This window comes from Mesoplodon densirostris, chromosome 4, assembly GCF_025265405.1.
Source record: "Mesoplodon densirostris isolate mMesDen1 chromosome 4, mMesDen1 primary haplotype, whole genome shotgun sequence".
In the NCBI taxonomy this organism is placed as follows: Eukaryota; Metazoa; Chordata; class Mammalia; order Artiodactyla; family Ziphiidae; genus Mesoplodon; species Mesoplodon densirostris.
This window is the reverse complement of record NC_082664.1, coordinates 48,087,666-48,097,184: the sequence shown is the minus strand read 5'-3', so window position 1 is coordinate 48,097,184 and position 9,519 is coordinate 48,087,666.

Below are 9,519 nucleotides of genomic sequence, written 5' to 3'. Positions count from 1 at the left end.
GATCTCCCTGTGCTATGCTGCTGCTTCCCACTAGCTATCTGTTTTACATTTGGTAGTGTATATATGTCCATGCCACTCTCTCACTTGGTCCCAGCTTACCCTTCCCGCTCCGGGTGTCCTAAAATCCATTCTCTACATCAGTGTCGTTATTCCTGTCTTGCCCCTAGGTTCTTCAGAAACTTTTTTTTTTTTTTAGATTCTATATATATGTGTTAGCATACGGTATTTGTTTTTCTCTTTCTGACTTACTTTACTCTGTATGACAGACTCTAGGTCCATCCACCTCACTACAAATAACTCAATTTCATTTCTTTTTATGGCTGAGTAATAGTCCATTGTATATATGTGCCACTTCTTATTGATCCATTCATCTGTCGATGGACACTTAGGTTGCTTCCATGTCCTGGCTATTGTAAACAGAGCTGCAATGAACACTGTGGTACATGACTCTTTTTGAATTATGGTTTTCTCAGGGTATATGCCCAGTAGTGGGATTGCTGGTCTTGTGGTAGTTCTATTTTTAGTTTCTTAAGGAACCTCCATACTGTTCTCCATAGCGGCTGTATCAATTTACATTCCCACCAACAGTGCAAGAGGGTTCCCTTTTCTCCACACCATCTCCAGCAATATATATAGTTTGTAGATTTTTTGGTGATGGCCATTCTGACTGGTGTGAGGTGATACCTCACTGTAGTTTTGATTTGCATTTCTCTAATGATTAGTGATGTTGAGCATCCTTTCATGTGTTTGTTGGCAATCTGTATATCTTCTTTGGAGAAATGTCTATTTAGGTCTTCTGCCCATTTTTGGATTGGGTTGTTTGGTTTTTTGATATTGAGCTGCATGAGCTGCTTGTATATTTTGGAGATTAATCCTTTGTCAGTTGCTTCATTTGCAAATATTTTCTCCCCTTCTGAGGGTTGTCTTTTCATCTTGTTTATGGTTTCCTTTGCTGTGCAAAGGCTTTTAAGTTTCATTCGGTGCAATTTGTTTATTTTTGTTTTTATTTCCATTTCTCTAGGGGGTGGGTCAAAAAGGATCTTGCTGTGATTTAGGTCATAGAGTGTTCTGCCTATGTTTTCCTCTAAGAGTTTTATAGTGCCTGGCCTTACATTTAGGTCTTTAATCCATTTTGAGTTTATTTTTGTGTATGGTGATAGGGAGTGTTCTAATTTCATTCTTTTACATGTAGCTGTCCAGTTTTCCCAGCACCACTTATTGAAGAGGCTGTCTTTTCTCCATTGTATATTTGCCTCCTTTATCAAAGATAAAGTGACCATATGTGCATGGGTTTATCTCTGGACTTTCTATCCTGTTCCATTGATCTATATTTCTGTTTTTGGGCTAGTATCATACTCTCTTGATTACTGTAGCTTTGCAGTATTGTCTGAAGTCAGGGAACCTGATTCCTCCAGTCCATTTTCCTTTCTCAAGATTGCTTTGGCTATTCGGGGTCTTTTGTGTTTCCATACAAATTGTAAAATTTTTTGTTCTAGTTCTGTGAAAAATGCCATTGGTAGTTTGATACGGATTGCATTGAATCTGTAGATTGCTTTGGGTAGTATAGTCATTTTCACAATATTGATTCTTCCAATCCAGGAACATGGTATATCTCTCCATCTATTTGTATCATCTTTAATTTCTTTCATTAGTGTCTTAAAGTTTTCTGCATACAGGTCTTCTGTCTCCTTAGGTAGGTTTATTCCTAGGTACTTTATTCTTTTTGTTGCAGTGGTAAATGGGATTGTTTCCTTAATTTCATTTTCAGATTTTTCATCATTAGTGTATAGGAATGCAAGAGATTTCTGTGCATTAATTTTGTATCCTGCTACTTTACAAAATTCATTGATTAGCTCTAGTAGTTTTCTGGTAGCATCTTTAGGATTCTCTATGTATAGTATCATGTCATCTGCAAACAGTGACAGCTTTACTTCTTCTTTTCTGATTTGAATTCTTTTTATTTCTTTTTCTTCTCTGATTGCTGTGTCTAAAACTTCCAAAACTATGTTTAATAATAGTGGTGAGAGTGGACAACCTTGTCTTGTTCCTGATCTTAGTGGAAATGGTTTCCATTTTTACCATTGAGAACGATGTTGGCTGTGGGTTTGTCATATATGGCCTTTATTATGTTGAGGTAAGTTCCCTCTATGCCTACTTTCTGGATGGTTTTTATCATAAATGCGTGTTGAATTTTGTCAAAAGCTTTTTCTGCATCTACTGAGATGATCATATGGTTTTTCTCCTTCAATTTGTTAATGTGGTTTATCACATTGATTGATTTGTGTATATTGAAGAATCCTTGCATTCCTGGGATAAACCCCACTTGATCATGGTGTATGATCCTTTTAATGTGCTGTTGGATTCTGTTTGCTAGTATTTTGTTCAGGATTTTTGCATCTATGTTCATCGGTGATATTGGCCTGTAGTTTTCTTTCTTTGTGACATCTTTGTCTGGTTTTGGTATGAGGGTGATTGTGGCCTCATAGAATGAGTTTGGGAGTGTTCCTCCCTCTGCTATATTTTGGAAGAGTTTGAGAAGGATAGGTGTTAGCTCTTCTCTAAATGTTTGATAGAATTTGCCTGTGAAGCCATATGGTCCTGGGCTTTTGTTTGTTGGAAGACATTTTTTTTTTTTTTGCATTACGCAGGCCTCTCACTGTTGTGGCCTCTCCTGTTGCGGAGCACAGGCTCCGGATGCGCAGGCTCAGCGGCCATGGCTCACGGGCCCAGCCGCTCCGCAGCATGTGGGATCTTCCCGGACCGGGGCACGAACCCGTGTCCCCTGCATCGGCAGGCGGACTCTCAACCACTGCGCCACCAGGGAAGCCCTGTTGGGAGACTTTTAATCACAGTTTCAATTTCAGTGCTTGTGATTGATCTCTTTTTATTTCTATTTCTTCCTCGTTCAGCCTCGGAAAGTTGTGCTTTTCTAAGAATTTGTCAATTTCTTCCAGGTTATCCATTTTATTGGCATATAGTTGCTTGTAGTAATCTCTCATGATCCTTTGTATTTCTGCAGTGTCTATTGTTACTTCTCCTTTTTCATTTCTAACTCTGTTGATTTGAGTCTTCTCCCTTGTTTTCCTGATGAGTCTGGCTAATGGTTTATCAATTTTGTTTATCTTCTCAAAGAACCAGCTTTTAGTTTTATTGATCTTTGCTATCGTTTCCTTCATTTCTTTTTCATTTATTTCTGATGTGATCTTTATGATTTCTTTCCTTCCGCTAACTTTGGGGATTTTTGTTCTTCTTTCTCTAGTTGCTTTAGGTGTAAGGTTCAGTTGTTTATTTGAGATGTTTCTTGTTTCTTGAGGTAGGATTGTATTTCTATAAACTTCCCTCTTAGAACTGCTTTTGCTGCATCCCATAGGTTTTAGGTCATCGTGTTTTCATTGTCATTTGTTTCTAGGTATTTTTTGATTTCCTCTTTGGTTTCTTCAGTGATCTCTTGGTTATTAAGTAGTGTATTGTTTAACCTCCACGTGTCTGTATTTTTTACAGATTCTTTCCTGTAATTGATATCTAGTCTCATAGCGTTGTGGTTGGAAAAGATGCTTGATACGATTTCAATTTTCTTAAATTTACCAAGGCTTGATTTGTGACCCAAGATATGATCTATCCTGGAGAATGTTCCATGAGCACTTGAGAAGAAAGTGTATTCTGTTGTTTTTGGATGGAATGTGCTATAAATATCAATTAACTCCATCTTGTTTAATGTATCATTTAAAGCATTTGTCCTTATTTATATTCATTTTGGATGATCTGTCCATTGGTGAAAGTGGGGTGTTAAAGTCCCCTACTATGATTGTGTTACTGTCCATTTCCCCTTTTATGGCTGTTAGTATTTGCCTTATATATTGAGGTTCTCCTATGTTGTGTGCATAAATATTTACAATTGTTATATCTTCTTCTTGGATTGATCCTTTGATCATTATGTACTGTCCTTCTTTGTCTCTTGTAATAGTCTTTAAAGTCTATTTTGTCTGATATGAGAATTGCTACTCCAGCTTTCTTTGATTTCTATTTGCAAGGAATCTCTTTTTCCATCCCCTCACTTTCAGTTTGTATGTGTCCCTAGGTCTGAAGTGGTCTCTTGTAGACAGCATATATATGGTCTTGTTTTTGTATCCATTCAGCCAGTTTATGTCTTTTGGTTGGAGCATTTAATCCATTTACATTTAAGGTAGTTATCTATGTGTATGTTCCTATTACCATTTTCTTAATTGTTTTGTGTTTGTTTTAGTAGGTCTTTTCCTTCTCTTGTGTTTCCTGCCTAAAGAAATTCCTTTAGCATTTGTTGTAAAGCTGGTTTGGTGGTTTTAATTCCTCCATGAAATCTGAATGAGATCCTTGCTGGGTACAGTAACCTTGGTTGTAGGTTTTTCCCTTTCATCACTTTAAATATGTCCTACCACTCCCTTATGGCTTGCAGAGTTTCTGCTGAAAGATCAGCTGTTAACCTTATGGTGATTCCCGTGTATGTTATTTGTTGCTTTTCCCTGCTGTCTTGTTTTTAATGTTGGTTGTCACCCACAAAATTGGCTCACCACCTGCTGAATGATTGCTGCTGATGGAAATGGATATCACTGATGGAAATGGATATCACTGAAGGCTTTTAAGCAAGAGAGGGACATGTTTACCTTTGTGCTAAAGATCGCTCACACCAGCAAACTGTATAGAGAATGGTTTAGAAGCAGTCTATCCAGTGCTGTCTGACAGAACTTTCTGCAATGGTGGAAATTTTCTTTATCAGCACTGTTCAATATAGTAGCCAATAGCCACTTGTGCCTATTGAGCACTTGCAATGTGGCTAGTATGACTGAGAAATTGAACTTTAAATTCTACTTATTTTAATTAATTAAAATTTAAAGAGCCAGGGCTTCCCTGGTGGCGCAGTGATTAAGAATCTGCCTGCTAATGCAGGGGACACGGGTTCGAGCCTTGGCCCAGGAAGATCCCACATGCCACGGAGCAACTAAGCCCGTGCGCCACAACTACTGATCCTGTGCTCTAAGGCCTGCATGCCACAACTACTGAGCCCACTTGCCACAACTACTGAAGCCCTCATGCCTAGAGCCCATGCTCCTCAACAAGAGAAGCTACTGCAGTGAGAAGCCTGTGCACCGCAACAAAGAGTAGACCCGCTCACCGCAACCAAAGAAAGCCTGCACACAGCACGAAGACCCAATGCAACCAAAAATTAAAATAAATAAAATAAATAAATTTAATTAAAAAAATTTTAAGAGCCACATGTGGCTAGTGGCTACCACATTGGATAGACATGAGGATTATGTGGCACCTTTGTGCAAATTACAAAGGTACTCTCTCCAGATAAACAGAGCTCCTGTACCCGTGCACAAGAATGCAGGCGATACTTCAGCCCCACTAACCTCCTTGGCCAGCCATCTTTTGCAGTATATAAACTGCTCAGCTGGATGCAGTGACCCCCATTAGAGAAGCATGAGACTGGAAGCAAGGAGCCCATAGCAATGATCCAGGCAAAAGTTGTTGTGGCTCTGACTAAAGCTGTGGAAGCTGGGAGAGAAAGGAGTGAATATATTTGATAATATTTAGGAGATAAGCTCAGTAGGACTTGGTTGACTGTATGCAGTGGTGAGAGAAAGGAAGGCATCAAAGAAGACATATACAGTACTACAGGCCACAGAAGCATGGCAAACTACAGCAATGGGCAATATTTGTCCAGGGGAACTCACAATCTAATGAGGGCAGAGGCAGTTTCCTGATGTCGGGGGAAACAAGAGTTGACGTGGAATTGTCCAAGCCAGACCATGAGATCCAGACACCTTCTTATAAATGAATCCCATCTACACTTTGGAAAATAATGTTTCATCACGATATACCTCGAGGTCCTACCTTTTGGCAACAAGCTCCTCTCCAGCTTCATTTGTGTAAAAAATTAATAAACAGAAACCTGAATTAAATAGGGTTGGGAGACCAGCAAGGGAGCTCTCGCGCCCTGTGATAACAGCAGAGCCCAAAAGGAAGATGAAAGACTCCTCCTCTTTCCTGGCAAGGACTCAGCCAATTAAAAGCTGTGGGCTCTTTGTTTGCCATAGTCCTCCCAACTTCCTTTTCCCCTCTATAAAAGTGTTCTTCTTCCTCCCTTGCCATTTTGGGGAATTGCATGTGGATGCAGATCCCGAATTACAGTTCTCTACTGATCTGGAATAAACCCATCTTTGCTGGAGAAACATCTGGCAATCTATTTCAGGTCAATACTTGAAATGTATCTTTCCCTTGCCTGGTAACTATGTCCAGCACCTTATCACACAAAGGGGAACTGTCTCCCGAGGACCCACCCTCAGTTCTAGAAGGGACGACTCACCTGAGAAAGTAGAAAAAATGGGCAAGAGAAATTTTGAACTTCATTCAAGTGTAGCATTTTAGATGTCCCGACAAGGTTTATTCTATGTCAGATAGAATGCTGACTGGTTCGCTCAGAGGCTGGGGCAGTGTGAAGCCCCCTTTACATTTTACCAGTGCACGCAGGTAAATTTTAGACCTGTGTAGTCTAATACAGGAGCCGTAGGTCACGCGTGGCTGTTTAAATTGATTAAAATTAAATAAAATTAAAAATTTGGCTCCTCAGCTACACTAGCCATATTTCAGTGCTCAATAGCCTCATGTGGCTTCTGGCTACCCTATTGGACAATGTAGTTAAAGACTATTTCCATCATCGCCGAAAGTTCTGTTGGACAACACTGCTTCAGACAATATTACACAACTATAATCAGTTAGAAAATACACTGACTTTAATGAGGGCAAATGGCTAATTAGCTGAACCAACCATAGACGAGGCAGTCGTCGAGGAAAAGAATGGGTTTACTTGACATTTTGGAGGACCATTATGAGCAGAAAGTGCAAACAATTCTCAGTATATTTAAGAAGTTGCATTAACCCTTTTTAGCCCATGGGAGTCATCTTGTAGCAGATGGTGAATTAAGTTCCTGCTTCTACTTACATCTATGGATGGGGCTGGATGATATGGCAAAGAAATATTAATCTTCTCGCTCACTCACTCCCTCTCCCCCCTTCTCTTCTTCCCCCACTCAAATTCCCTTTGTTCAAGTTGTCTTTCCATCATTTGCCTCTACTCCCATGCCCTCAGCCCAGACAGGCGGAGGTCAGCCACCAGAGAGCTGGAAAACAAAGCCCACAGATACAAAGCATGTAGTCTAAGAATTGGATCCCAAAAGTTCAGATACACACCTGAGAGAATTTTCCAGCCCCTTAGACTAGATGAAGAAAGCCAGTGCTGAGGAAGAGGGAAGAGGAGATGCTGAGCAGTCAGGAGAACGTGAGCTCAAGCAGGCTGCAAGCTTCCCTGGGAACCAGCACCACCTTGCCAAACTCCAGCGAGCGCCTGGCAGCTGAACTCAATTTTCCTTTCCGTTGGTGTCTGTTGAGAACTGCCATTCGACAGCAGGTCGTCTTCACACATCCATCTTCCAAGTGGGAGTGATGCTCACCACCCCGCTCAGCACCACATTCAGTCCCTGCCGAGGAGACGTTCCTCTTTCTTTGGCCCAGGAGGCTGGTAAACCACGCACCCTCTCCGTGGAGAGGGAATGAATAGGCTCCTCAAAGACACCGTGGTAGGGCTTCCGTGGTGGCGCAGTGGTTGAGAGTCCACCTGCCGATGCAGGGGACACAGGTTCGTGCCCCGGTCCGGGAAGATCCCACATGCTGCGGAGCGGCTGGGCCCGTGAGCCATGGCCGCTGAGCCTGTGCTCCGCAACGAGAGAGACCACAACAGTGAGAGGCCCGCGTACCGCAAAAAAAAAAAAAAAAAAAAAAAGACACCGTGGTAACATAAAGGGAGAGTCCCAACACTACTGTGAATTTGTCCTTAACCAACTCAAGGTCTCCCACAGGCATGGAACAAGAGGGGAACATGTCATCCAGATGACATATACCATAAGGATGTTTTGGGAGGACCTGGGCCCTTACGTTGACTAATGAGCACAGAAAATGGTAGGCCAGCGGTTCCCAATGTTCCAGAAGAGGTTTGCATATTCGGGAGAAAATCAATTTCACCCGGTGATTGTGGGTGGCACCTGGATCTAGACACGTGTCTGAGATGTAAGCCTTGGAAAGAATAGCCGTGGAGCTGAGAAGAATGGGAGGTATAGCAGAAAGTATTGGTTGCCCCTCAAGCCACTCCCACTTCTTTCTTGTTGGCAGAGTTTGTTCAAGGGTTCATGACCCTCATCCCATGTGCTTCAAGGAGGAGCCCTTCCCCAGCCCAGGGTTTTAGGGAAAGGCAGCTCCTGCCCTCCAGAGTGATGTCTGACTCCCAGCTGCTCTGTATGGGGCAGAGCTGATGGCTGTTTGTGTTATTTTCTGTTTACCACATACATTTCTAAATCATTGGGTTAAGGCTGCATAAATTTTTTTTTTTTGACTGCTCCACATCTTAGTTCCCCGACCAGGGATCAAACCCACACCCCCTGCAGTGGAAGCCCGGAGTCTTAACCACTGGACTGCCAGGGAAGTCCCTCATTCATTTTTAAAATCAACTTTATTAAAGTATGATTTACATAAACTAAAATATCCCCATTTTAAGTGCACAGTCAATGAATTTAGACAAAATTATACACTCAGGTAACCACCCATAATCAGTGCGTTCCACATTTACAACACCCCAAAAAAGTTCCACTGTGCCCCTTCCCAATGCCTAGCCCAAGGCCACCACTGATCTGTTTTCTGTCTACAGATTAGATTTGTCTTACCTAGAGCACCTTATCATTAAAATTATACAGTATGTATTCTTATGTCTGGATTCTTTCAGCATGTTTCTGAGATTCATCCATGTTGTTGCTGTATTAGTAGTTCATTCCTTTTTATTGCTCTGTAATATTCCATCATATGAATACATCACAATTTGTTTATCCATTGAAGGACATCTGGGTTATTTCCATTCTGGAGCTATTACAGATAAATATGCTATAGACATTCTTGTACAAGTCTTTTCTTGTGGCCATATATTTTCATTTCTCTTAGGTAAATATTAGTGAAATTGCTGGGTCATAGAGAAGGTGCTATGTTCTTTATTGTTTTTAAAACACTTAATTCTAACTCCAGTTCTGCTTCCACTGAATTCGTGAAAGATTGTGTACCAGGTATTATTGGGGATCCCCCTTCCCAGTGTCACACTAGAGTCTTGGAAATGTATGTGGTCACAGAGGCAGAACTGGCAGGTATTAGAATCATTGCCAAGTTTGCAAACTCTGGTCCCCCCACAGGCACCCTGGGGTCACCCTTTCTATTATGTCAGCACCTCCCCAGGGCCCACGGAACAGGGCACAGATCTCCACTCCTACGTTCTGTTGACTACTTTCTCCCTAGTGTCTCTCCATTTGTGGCCTTGCCATCTGTTGCCAAGTGTCCTTGTATATCTCACATTCAAACTCCCTGAGAGATAGGGTCTGTGTGGTCCACTTGGGGATGTTGTCTTGGTTGAGCAGAGCAGTGCCTAGATGCTAGCTACCCACAGCT